Raw genomic sequence first — 13158 nt, forward strand, 5'->3', positions numbered from 1 at the left:
GTGACAACATGGATGAACTTGGAGGACATTATGTTAAGTCAAATAAGTCAGGCAAAGAAAGAAAAATACTGCATGATCTCACTTATAATGAGGAATCTAAAAAGTTGATCTCATAGAACTAGTGAGTAGAATAGTGGTTATGAGAAGCTGGGGCAGTTGAGCGGGGTGGGAGTTGGGGAAATGCTGGTCAAAGGATAAAATAATTGGAATAATCTCAAAAAATCTATGGTATAGCATGGTGACTATAGTTAATGATCATATATTGTACTCTTGACAAATGCTGGAAGAGTGAATGCCAAGTGTTCTCACCATAAAAATGATAATTATGTGAGGTGATACATAGGTTAACTAGCTATATTTAACCATTCCACAGTGTATCAAGGCACCACAAGTGTAAATGATAAATACAAATAATTTCATCTCTCAATCTAAATAAATAAATGAATAAATAAATTTGAAAAGAATGACATAATGCAGTCATGTTACTTGACTCATAAGCCATCTGAGGAAAGCACAAGTGCAATGTGGGATGACTGGGAATATCAAAAACCAAGCTTTCCCTATTTCACACTTTGAATTGGTCAAGCCAATATCTTAATGATGAAAAATGCTGTAAGAAATTGTGGCGTTAGGATCCCAGAGCAATGTTTTGAAATGAAAATAAGAGATTTGGTAAATAATTTATAGGTTATACATAAAAATTTGTGGATAACACAGGCAAAGTCATGTAAAGAAATGCAATTTTGAGTCATTCAGTTTGATACAATCTGTGCTATGCATTTATCATTAATGCTAATACATATTATTCATAGTAAAATTGGAAAAACAGTGAAGTTAAACTTCTGTTCACACTTTAAATTTTACTTCAAAGAAAATAACTTCAGCTGATAGCCAAATAGGGATTATAATACTTTCTCTTCTTAAAATTATTAGAATTAGTACCAGAATTGATTCTAGGAGTTTTCTACTACTTAACCTTTAATCCATTTTTTTTTTTTTTTATGTCAAAGCCATCTTGCTAGTGTACTCACCCTTCACTGACCACATATTTACTGTATTTCTGGCATTTTTCTTAGTGGTGTGGATCAGGGGTTGATTAAAACATGGTCCTGATGTAAAAATATGCATACCCCTAATTGAAAGGCACATACACTAAACCCTAATTTTGTCATACAGCAGAAAGTACTATCATAGAGCAGGTGAAAAGTGTGGGTGGCCGTAGGATAGAGAATAAGGCCTGCAGTTGCAGGGGGAGCTCTAAGGGCTGAGCTGAGCGCCCTGGTGGTGAAGAGAGCAGAGGTCAAAGGGAAACGTCTAAGTCAAGGCCTTGAGGACAAGAGTTTAGGTAATGATCATGAAAGAGTGAAGAGTTTAGTATTGCTAGAACTTGGTTCAATAAATATTTATTGGACATGTCTGAAAAGCACACAGTGTATTGTGTTCTGTGTATACAGTGAATCTACTCATAGGCTAATGAGAAAATCTGCCATGTAATAAATTTAATACAATTATGAGAAAATTATTAAAAAGGCATGGCAGAGCACTATGCAGATACTGAATAAGAATGTATATATCACAGCCTGGTGAGGAGGGTCAGGGAAAACTTCTTGAAATGAGGCTGGGCTAAGAGTTAATAAATGACTAAGAGATAGCCAAGCCAAGCATAGGGCTCGGTACCACTGAATGACAAAGAAGGTACTCCAGAGGAATGGGGTAGAACAAATCAAGACACAATGGAAAGGTATCAAATGCTGTGTACAGTGAACTCTAGCAACTTTAGGCTGGTGGAAGCCAAATTTCCAGGAGAATATTCCACACCTGGTATGGCCAGAGACGAGGCTGGGGGGTACTTAGAGATATTTGTGAAATATATCAGGTAAGCTGGACCTTTTCTATTGATCAAAAGACTTTCAAACAAAACTCTACATCTTACATAGTAAATATAAGTAAAGAATTGTCTCCAAGGAAGTCTAGTTCTTCTATACAGAGTAGAAAGTGACATCGTGAGATCTGTATTTTATATGGATTAATTTGGATGGGAGGAGCTTTTAGGAGAATGGGATTAAGGAAGGTGAGAGTAGAGAAAAGAGAAAGAGTGAAAAAAAAGATGATGGGTGTCTGGACTAGGGCAGTAGGTAGAGATAGGAAAAGGGAATGGATTTGAGAAATATTGAGGGAGGAAAAACTATCAGGACTTGCAACTGATAAGGAATGAAGGATAGAGATTGGGAGTGGAAAGGCTGAGTTCCACGGTTCTAGTTGGGTGACTGGATGGATGCTGCCAGGTGAGCTCGATACTAAAAAGAATGGGATTTGAAGGTGGGGATGAGTATTCAGTCGAGTTAGAATTTATGGGGTGCTTGTGCAGCCTCCACGTAGGAATATTATTGGTGATTGGAGACTGGACTAGACACTTCGATTTGGGATCACTAACATGAACTGTGAGAAACCATGAGAAAGGATAAGATCACTCAGGGAGAATACGTAGAATGAAATGAGAAGTGTTAGAGAGTGGAACCTGGGAAATAACGATATAAAAAAGCAACTGGTGGAAGAAGAAAAAGAAAGAAATTCTGTGACTGAGACCAAATAAAAAAACAGATAGCTAAAAGGAAAGCCAGGAAACTGGAATCGGGGAAATCATGGGAACAAAAGGTTTAAAGGGTGAAGGATGATGATACTGTTGGGTGCAGTAAGAGTCTTATAAAATACAGACAGGAAACAAGTTATTGGACTTTACAAATAAACATCATCGTGACCTTAGCAAGATCAATGTTAGTGGAGTGATAGGAGTTGGCACTAATAGAAAACAAGAAAAGTCAGAAGGTACCAAGAGATGACCAAGGTAAAGTATTTTATAGACGGATTTTGATTAGTATCTAGCTAAGGAGCTTTTGACTTTCCTGTGTGCACTATGTGGAGTTAGGTGGGGTTTTTGCAGAGGGAACTAGCATTAACAGATGAATTTGGAAAGATGACCCTGAGGTGGTGGAAAGATGAATTGAAATGAGCAGGTATTGAAAGGTGTAGAAGTGAAAATTGACACTCCAGCCCTGCTTCCAATATGACTAATTACTTCACATACCATAGTCAGAAGGAAAAAAAAAAATACTTTGCACTTCAAAATAATCTAGAAATCACAGAATTACACTGCCTACTTCTGTCTATTTCTCCGAAATAGAAAACCTTGGATATTTCTTCAGTACCCAAATTTGCTAACAAAACAACCTTAAACCTGATTTTGACCACATTATAAGTTTTTGTTTTTTTCTTTTTGGTGGTTGTCCAGACAGGGATATAAACCCTTGACCTTGGTGTTATCAGCACCATGCTCTAACCAAGTGAGCTAACCAGAGATTTATCATAACCTCTAAAAATATGAAAATCAAATGGGAAATCTGCTATTTCCACCATGAACAGAATGAAAACACCATGTAAACTAGGTAACTTAAGAATTTCCATTTTTTTCCTTTAAATACTTGCTTGTGTTTTTATTTTATTTAGTTTTGTTTTACTGATATTTCGGAAGTCTGACTCCTTTCTCATATTTGTTGTAATTAAACGTTGTCCTTCCTTTTCTACTTTTTGTTTTTGCTTAAGGAATGTTTCAGAAAAAGTAAGTTTCTCAAAGATTGAAATTCAAGAAATGTAAGTTCAGAGCCATCTCTCTTAACCACCAGGGTATACATTTTCTTAATTTATCCTCCTCTCTCTTTATTTTTTTTCATTATTTATTTATAGTTTATAACACGTTTTTAAATAAAGCTAAGTAACATTTGCATTACCACACATACTTATCATTTTTGTGGTGAGTACACTTAAAATGTACTCTTTCAGTTATTTTCAAGAATACAATACATTTTTGTTATTAATTATGATCACCATGTTGTACAATACGTAAATCTCTTGAACTTACTCATCCTAACTAACTGAAAGTTGCGTTTTTTTACCAACATCTTCTCAACCACCTCCGCGTTCCCAGCCCCACCCCCAGCCTCTGGTAACCACCATTCTAGTCTATATTTCCATTAGTTCAACTTTTTTAGATTCCACATACAAGTGAGATTGTGTGGTATTTGTCTTTCCATGCCTGGCTTATTTCACTTAACATAATGTCCTCCAGGTTCAACCATATTATCATGTACGACAGGAGTTCCTTTTTTTTAAAGGCTGACTAGTATTCCATTGTGAGTATATACCGCACTTAAAAAATACATTAATCTGTTAATGAAATCTTAGCTACTGTAAATGCTGCTGCAATAGACATGGGAGTGCACGTATCTCTTTGACACACTGATTTTATTTCCTTTGGATCTCCCCCGTCTCTTTCCAGTCAGCATTGTGTATTGTGTACTTGAGTGTGTATGTGTTTCTTCTGGGATATGTATAGTCCATGCTTTGTTGTTCTCTTATCCAACCCATAGTTAGCATAGTGTTTTCTTCTATAGAGGAACTGACCAATAAGAGTTTCTTAATGAAAATGACCTAAAGCTGTATGAACCAAAGGTACTCAAGTAGAGTTAGAGGACATGCGCTTGGTAACCCTGAGTATGGCAGTTTATCAAAACATCCGATTACGTTGTGAACATTTGGTTGAAGCACCCAGCAGTTAATGCTGTGATGACAATGGCTACTTTGAATGCCAATACCATTCTATTTATAATTGGTATGTTGAGAGTAGTACTTTATATTTTTCAGAGCATTAGGCAAGTATTCACCTCAGAGAACTGACAGAAATATTTTAATTTCTGATTAAAATTTAACTGAGGTGATTTCTGGGGTACAATGGGTGCTATCCAGCTACACATGATTCATGGAAACTTCCAAGAAAATCAAAAAGGATGTCAACTTACAACAGCATTGAAATTAGGGGAACCAATCAAACATTTCTTAGTAACTGTGTTGAACTTTCCCTAAGTTTAGGGCAGCTGGCTAAATTGAGAAATATTAAGTGACTGACTATCATGTCTAAACTTCTAAAATATTAACTTGACCAGAGAGAAGCAGGAGGATATTTCTAGAAAACATCCACCATATGCCCCTATATCAGAGATATGGCCCCTAGGTTTCTGCCCAGCAAGGCTATCCATCACTCCCTGTTCCATGGTAGTGGACTCCAGAGGCAGTAAAGCTGTTTCTTGTTTCCCATGCCTTCTCACTCTATATCCATTAAAGAGTATACAGTTCCCAGGATTGCAATTCAGCTTGCACAATAGGGAACGCGATGAAAAGCTAGCCAGAAAAGCAATGGAAGAACACTGGGAACAGAATGCCCTGGGGATTATATATAATCTTTTGTGTTCTGCTTCTAGCAAGACAAAATTTGCAGGTTGTTTACATGGCTCAGAAAAAAAAACTGAGACTCCCATACCGAAGATAACTCACCAGTAGAAGCAAGTGAATATTTTCTCCCTGTTTAAAAGAGAGCTTCATTTGAATAAAGACATGACAAAGACTAAAAATTTTTTAGGTGTTTGCCTTTCAGTTTAAGGTCTGCAGGTGGATATTGACAATACCCAGGCCAGCAAATATGGATTCAAAGGAATTCTGTTAAGTTGCTGTAACAATCAGGATAAAACGCTTTTAGATATTATTAATACATATACATGCATGTGCATACCAAACACATATACATATGTATACATGTATACATGTATACATATAAAAAACAAAAACAAAACCCCAGCAGGAAATACTATTAACTTAAATGGTTATCTTTTGGTAGAGCTATAGATTTATGTTGTTTAAAACCTGTACACTGTATTTTTTAAAAAATGTACCATTAGCATGTTTTATTATCCTAATCAGAAAAAACATGTAAGATATATATATTAAATTTTGTTAATTCAACTTTTGTCCTATTGTTGATTTAAAAAGTCTCTCTGTAACCTTAAGCAGTAATAAGAAACAAAAACACTCCAACTTCTTTTTTTATTCTTTTTTATCTAAAGTAAAAATTATTCATATATATTTTTCTTTTTTAAAAATCTGCATAACTTTAAAGTATGCAATGTAAAACTGCATAACCTATAATAATACCTTAAAGTATCATTAAACAAGATTTTTTATGGAAGAAGTTAAACAAATCACCCATGAAATAATTTTTTCTTTTAAAATTTTTCATAGACTTCAGTAATTTCTGGTTAATGATATATGTCCCCCCAATACTATAAAGTTACTGTAAAAAAGACTCCAGTTTAATTTTACTAACAAAATATATCAAGAATTAATTTTAAAGATGTTAGTGGAATGATCTCAATGCATAACTTTTTAAGGTAGAATATAGGTATGAAAATGGTGAAGATGTAAAAGTCAAAAGAGGCCAGTGAGAAAAACCCAATATTTTACTTAATGCTACTTTTCTTCCCATTAGATTTTTACATCCGTTTTAAAACAAAATTAGCATTACCATGGTGTTTTCTTGTCAGCTGATTGATTAATCAGCAAGACTTTTATTGTTTGATGAAAGGAAAAAGGTAAATAGATCAAAATCATAAATATGACCCCCAAATTTGGTAAGAGTTAAGTTGAGCATACCTCAGTAAACCTAAAATTAAAGACAAAATACTTATGAAATAGTTGCCACCTCTTAGAATTTACGAGACTACTTCCAAAAATTTATGGAAAAATAGAATTGAAAGATATTACAAATCTTTCCTTGGGCTTTTTGAAAAATAAATGTATATAAAAATGTTCTTATAAATGTATATAAAAATGTTCTTCTTAGAAATAATTAGTGGTGACTTGGGATTTAAGCAAACAGTTGGAATACCAAGATTAAAAGGTTAATTATTTTATACTGATTTAAAAAAATAAAACACTGAAACTCAGAAACAAAATTTTTAGGTCACTCCAATGAGTATAATCTTTTCCCAGGTTGTAAAAATACATGTTCTTTTCTAAAAACTGACTAGGAGGATGGTAAGTTAAAGAAAGTACCTCTTGGTACTAAAACAATAGTCTACATTGAACTTGCTTTTTACAATCACTTGTACCTCTAAATAGTAAATGATTAGGCAACTGATATGATAAAGTCAGTAGTATGCATCAAAGTACAAATTACTTAGATGATTTATGGAAAAAAGAAAAAAAGAGACAAATTTTAAAGGAGGAAAAGTATTAATCAGGGTTAGATTTCTTGGAAACATTTCTTAAAAACCTTGAAGAAATGACCATCAACGTGTTTTTCTTTTTTGGTATCTGGGGGATGGATGGAGGAAGTCTGGTAGCCAGATTAGAGTTAAAGCACCGTGGCATAAAGATGCTTCATTGTAACCCTATCTGTGACCTTAGAAAAGTAACTTTATCACTTCTACATTCAGTTTTTCCACCTGCAAAATGATAGGACTATTAGAAGATCTAATTCTTACAGGCTCTAACATGTTATGTATTTCTGAATATAGAGAGCACTTCGGTTGTGTCCAACTATATGTATCACTTATCTACCATCGACATTTGATTCTACTGGAGCCTGGAGTTAACAGAAATTACAAGGAAGTACTGGATGTGGGGGTCAGCCTGAGGCAATCTTTGCTCTTTGCAGATGTTCAGCCAATGGGCTTCTACACAGTGTTCAATTTGGCAAAATGTCCACCTCTGAATTTGTGTATGCCTCTGTTTATGTGAGATTACAGCCAAGGCAGACTTTTTCTTGCTTCCAGACACCTCTGTGAAAACTTATTTCATTTTAAAGGCTACAGTTTCAAAACTAAATAAACTATTCTCAGGGTAGAAGCAAGATTAAAAGTACAATCAGCAATGTTAAATGAGTATATCCCTGCTGCAAATCACCCCTTAAAAAAAAAAAAAAAAAAAAAAAAAGGTCAAAAAGTACTACTCCAGTCTCTGGAAGGGTTTAACATTCTCCCCCAAATACGTGATTAAAAACAAGGAATTAATAATATTAAAAGCACTTGATTTTACTTTTACAAGTTAATGGAGTTAGTGCCAAAATGATTTAACAAATGTTATTTGATATTTCAGTTCCATGGGAAAATGAGAGTAACAAACTCCAAAAAGACAATGCTTAAATTGCGAATAATGAAACATGGTGCTGACATAAAAACAGACACATAGACGGATGAAACACAATAGAGAGCCCAGATATAACCCCCTGCATTTCTAGCCAACAGATTTTCAATGGAAGTGCCAAGAACACATACTGTGAAAAGGACAATCTCTTCAATAAATTGTGTTGGGAAAACTGTATATCCATATACAGAAGAATAAAAGTAGACCCCTATCTCACACCTATATAGAAATCAACTCAAAATGGATTAAAGACTTAAACATAAGACCCAAAACTATGAAATTGCTAGAAGGAAATGTAAGGGAAAAGCTCCATGACATTGGTCTAGACAAAGCACTGGTGACAAAAGCAAAAATAGACAAATGGGATTAAGTTAAACCAAAAAGCTTCTGCTCAGCAGAGAAAACAATCGACTGAGTGAAGAGACAACCTACAGAATGGGAGAAAATATTTTCAAACTATACATCTGACAGGGGGTTAATATCCAAAGTATATAAGGAATTCAAACACTTCAATAACAACAACCACAAAAAAAAAAAAATTAAAGAATGGGTAAAGGATATGAACAGACATTTCTCAAAAGAAGACATTCAAATGGCCAACGGGTATATGGAAAAAATGCTCAACCTCACTAGTTATTAGGGAAATGCAAATTAAAACCACAATGAGATATAACCTCACACTTATTAAAATGATTATTATCAAAAAGTTGAAAGATAACAAGTGTTGGAAAGAATGTGGAGAAAAGGAAATCCTTCCACACTGTTGGTGGGAATGTAAATTAGTATAGCCATTATGGAAAAGAGTGTAGAGGTTCTTCAATATATTAAAAACAGAACTACCATGCAATCCATCAATCCCACTACTGGGTATATATCCCAAGGAAATAAAATCAGCATGTCAGAGAGCTATGTGCACTCCCTTGTTTATTGCAGCACTATTCACAATAGCCAAGACATAGAATCAACCTAAGTGTCTATCAACAGATAAATGAACAAAGTAGTAGTAGTACTATATATACACAATGGAATATGATTCAGCCATAAAAATAAAGGAAATCCTTACATTTGTGATAATATGGATGAAACTGGAGGACATTATGTTAAGTGAAAGGAGTCAGGCACAGAAGGACAAATACTGATCTCTCATTCATGTGGTGTCTAAAAAAGTAGATCTCGTAGAACTAGAGAGTAGAATGGTGGTTACCAGGGGCTTGGTGGGGGGACGTTGGGGAGATGTTGGTTATAAGATACAAAATTTCAGAAAAATTCAGTTACAAAATAGGAATAAGTTCAAGAGATCTGCTGGACAGCATGATAACTATAGTTAATAACAGTATATTGTATTCTTGAAAATGCTGAGAGAGTGATGTTAAGTGTTCTCACCACAGAAATAACTATGTTAAGGTCATGCATTTGTTAATTAGCTAGAGTTAGTCATTCCACAATGAATGTATAGTTCAAAACATTGTGTGTGCATGATACATACATGCAATTTTATCTGTCAATTAAAAAATAATAAAAAAATGAATAATGAGATAGTAACGGGCACATTTTCAGCTGATGCAACTGCTACAAGACTAACAGTTTAATCTCAAATTATTGACAAAATATTGGTAAGTCATGTGTATCTCAAATAACACATCTGAATTTATCTCACATTATTGTTTTTTTAAGCATCATCATGGAAAAAAATAAAACAATCATCTAATTCACATGTTGTTTTATTGACAATTGTCCATAATCATACCTAACGCGTGGTTTTCAAGGGAAGGAAATGCTTTTGATTCAAAAGATAAAACAATCTTATTTAATGAAAAGAACAGGGTGATTGGAAAGAAGCATGAAAAAGAAGACAATGATTCATAGGTCCTTGGAAGAGATTTCAGAAAACCAATGCAAGATGAAAGGAAAGGTCATCTGCATTTCTGATGTTAAAGGTACACTAAAGCAATGTCACATTTCCTCCCCCCAATTCAGATCAGCATGTATTTCAGTAATAAGTAAATGTTTTGTTCTTTCTTGTCACTAAAGAGGGATTTGAACATTTAAGGATCACTTCTCCTTCTGCTGAAAGTGTCATAGCTTCTCATAGATTCTATGGATTACTAGAGCCCAATTAGGAGATTTCGAGTTCAAGGGCAGTGGTGTGGGACAGGAAGGTAATGAAGGAAGGCATAGAATTTAGAGGAATGATAGAAATTGAAGGGCAAGTAAGGCAGGACCCTTGGGCTGCCCACCTGCATTCTCTGATGCCTCTCCTCATCTGTGCCTGGGTTCGGTCCCTCCAGGTCTATGCTCTTACAGCACCTACACATGCACCTCTGTTATACTGTCTTGTTAATATGTAATTTCTTCCTTCTCTTCTCCGTAAATTAGAAGCTCATCAGAGGCAAGAGCTTTTATTGCTCTATGCCTATTGCCCTGTGCTATGGTCTGAATGTATCCCCACAAAATTCATGTTGAAACCTAACCCTTAAGGTGATGATATCAGGAGGTGGGGCCATTGGAGGTGATTAGGTCATGAGGGTGGAGCCCTCATGAATAGGATTTTACTGCCCTTTTATGCGATGCTTCAGAGAGATCTCTCACTCCTTTGGCCATGCAAGAACACAGCAAAAAGATGGCTACCTATGAATCAGAAAATGAACTCTCATCAGACACTCAATCTGCCGGCACCTTGATCTTGGACTTTGCAGCCTCCAGTACTGTGAGAAATAAATTTCTGTTGTTTATAAGCCACCCAATTCATGACATTTTGTTATACCAGCCTGAACACACTAAGATATTCTGTATAAGTCCTCACACTTAGATACTCAGAAAATGTCTACTGAATGAATGAATTTTATCTTCTAGAACATGACCTCTTGACCTCTTGTACACTGCTGTGTCCTCCATGCCTAGAAAAGATCGTGGCACATGGCTGACCCTCAATAAATAATTACTAAATGAATTAATTCAATTAAGCAGTACTCTCCTTAGAAAGCAGGCTCATGGCTTAAGCAGCTACAATAGACTGGTGGCTTTAAGGTAAACTGTATCCCAACAGTTCTGGTTCAAATACAAATTTGGTTGAGATGGCCAGTGTCAAAGTACAGGCTGGTTGTTAAGCACGCCAAGGTCAAAAACATTGAACTAATGCTTTTCTCTCATTGGGTGTTATGTAGGCATGACCATAGTCTGACAGAATCTTGGATTTTGTGAGACACGTTGGGCTCCGTTTTACAATAAATGACTAATTAAACACTTAGTTAAAAATGTATCTGCTTGATAAAAATCATCTCCAGAAGACAATTTAATTCTTAACGCCTGATATGAAATTCCCTAGGTATGTTCAGAGATGAACAGTTGATCTGTCAGAACACTATTCAGAAAACATATGTTTGCATAAATAGATGAAAAACATCAAGTATTCCCCAAATTCTCATGATAGAAACAGGTTTTATGCCTGAGCCCATGACGCAAAATATGTGGAATAGTGCGATCCTTTGACAAAGGGAACAGATTCTTATTCTTATTCCCATAAATGAGGAAATTGCTTTTATTTTAGATGGATGGTTGCATTTGCCACATGGGAACAAATTCTTCAGGTCTTTGATCAATCACTTGTCCAAGGAGGAAAATTGTAATCCCTTTTCTTTTTATGAATGCACCAGAACAAGGCTACATTTTTATGCAACAGAGAGGGCTAATTAATTGTGCCCTCATAGAAAATATTTTGTGGTGAAAGGGGAGTGCATTTACAGTAAACAGGAGGGACCTCAGAGGACGGGGAAGATCAGTCTTAATGTTCAGAAAATTTGCTGGCAAAATAGATTCAACCTCTTTTTATGATGGGAAATACACAAAAGGAAAACTTAATAATGTACTACCAGACTCACTGGCTTAATACACACTTCCCCGTATTTATTTCTATTCCAAATCCTTCTTCAAAGAAGTGAGAATGTGCTTAAAAGAAACCAAGCAATCTCTAATAAAAGAGGAAGATTAAGAAATTACTTGGGGATTTGGCTAAGCCTAAAGGGTCTCTAAATATCAAAATACACTGCAATGTCATTTCTGTTTTTCATCAAATGGTTATCTAGAAAAGTCCATAAAAACTAAGTAGTTTTGTCCTTTCCCAAACTCGTAAGTATCCTTACTACACAGACAGGACATTGTTTTTTCCTTGAAGCTGAGTTCCCTAATTTTGTGTTTTTAAAAATAAAGAGGAAGTCATTCTGAAATAAGCTTAAAATGTCTAGTTCTGTGTTTGTGGCTGTTGGTGACTGGATGGCTGGTTGTTTGGTTTTCTGGTTACATATGTACATATGTTTTTGGTCCCCTGAAGCAGTGTTTTAAAACAACAGAAAGATACTTATTCAGTAGTGTCCAGTTTAAATTTGAAGGAAGGTTTATTCATAAACTGTATTTTTTTTTTTCCAGTTGAGTTAGTCATTGGCTAACAATAGCTTAGGACTCAAGTTACAGTTTAGTTGCAAAAGTATCATTTTGAAAGTATGGTCAAAACTATCTCTGAAAGCTATATTTCATCCCTTGACTGAAAAATGTGAGTACCTGGGAACTTCCCAAATTTTCAGAAATGATCAGTCAATGTGATGTGCTCTGAAACACTTAAATACAACATAAACGGTGAAACAAATACCTGTATCAGCTTAATTAAACTTTCATTTTCACTTTGTTGGCTTTTAGCAACTGAAAACCACTGACATCTAAAGATACATCAGCAGAAGTTGAGAATAAATATACTTGCGATAAAAAACTTCTGTTTCTGATTCATTCAGTTACAAATATGTATTGAGTTTCTATCATTCACTAAGAACTTCTTATGAAGCAGTAATGGAAGGTATGACTCCTCTCTTCGAGATTTCAGTTTGTAAATCCTTGAATTCAAGTGCACTTCTAATTGGCTTCATTCTATTCTCTCATAAACATGATTATAGATTACAATTATATTACACATTGATATAAAATGGGCACAAGTGTATTTTTTAATAAAAATAAATCATTTCCAATAATAAATGATTACCAATAAATAGTAAATGAAGAGATTGTATCTATATTGTTAGTATTTTTTTTAGTAGTTGTCAGATTTTTTTAAACCGTAGAACAATTTTTTTCTTCTGACAA

The 13158-nt window shown here is 34.8% G+C and overlaps 1 protein-coding gene across 2 annotated transcripts in view; it reads right to left on the reverse strand.

The window, feature by feature from the left end:
* The window catches only part of UNC13C (unc-13 homolog C), a 568114-nt gene that overhangs the window by 303871 nt on the left and 251085 nt on the right, over positions 1-13158 (reverse strand). The gene's annotated exons all lie outside the window — the stretch shown is intronic.

The sequence above is a fragment of the Cynocephalus volans genome, chromosome 3, assembly GCF_027409185.1.
Source record: "Cynocephalus volans isolate mCynVol1 chromosome 3, mCynVol1.pri, whole genome shotgun sequence".
Classification (NCBI taxonomy): domain Eukaryota; kingdom Metazoa; phylum Chordata; class Mammalia; order Dermoptera; family Cynocephalidae; genus Cynocephalus; species Cynocephalus volans.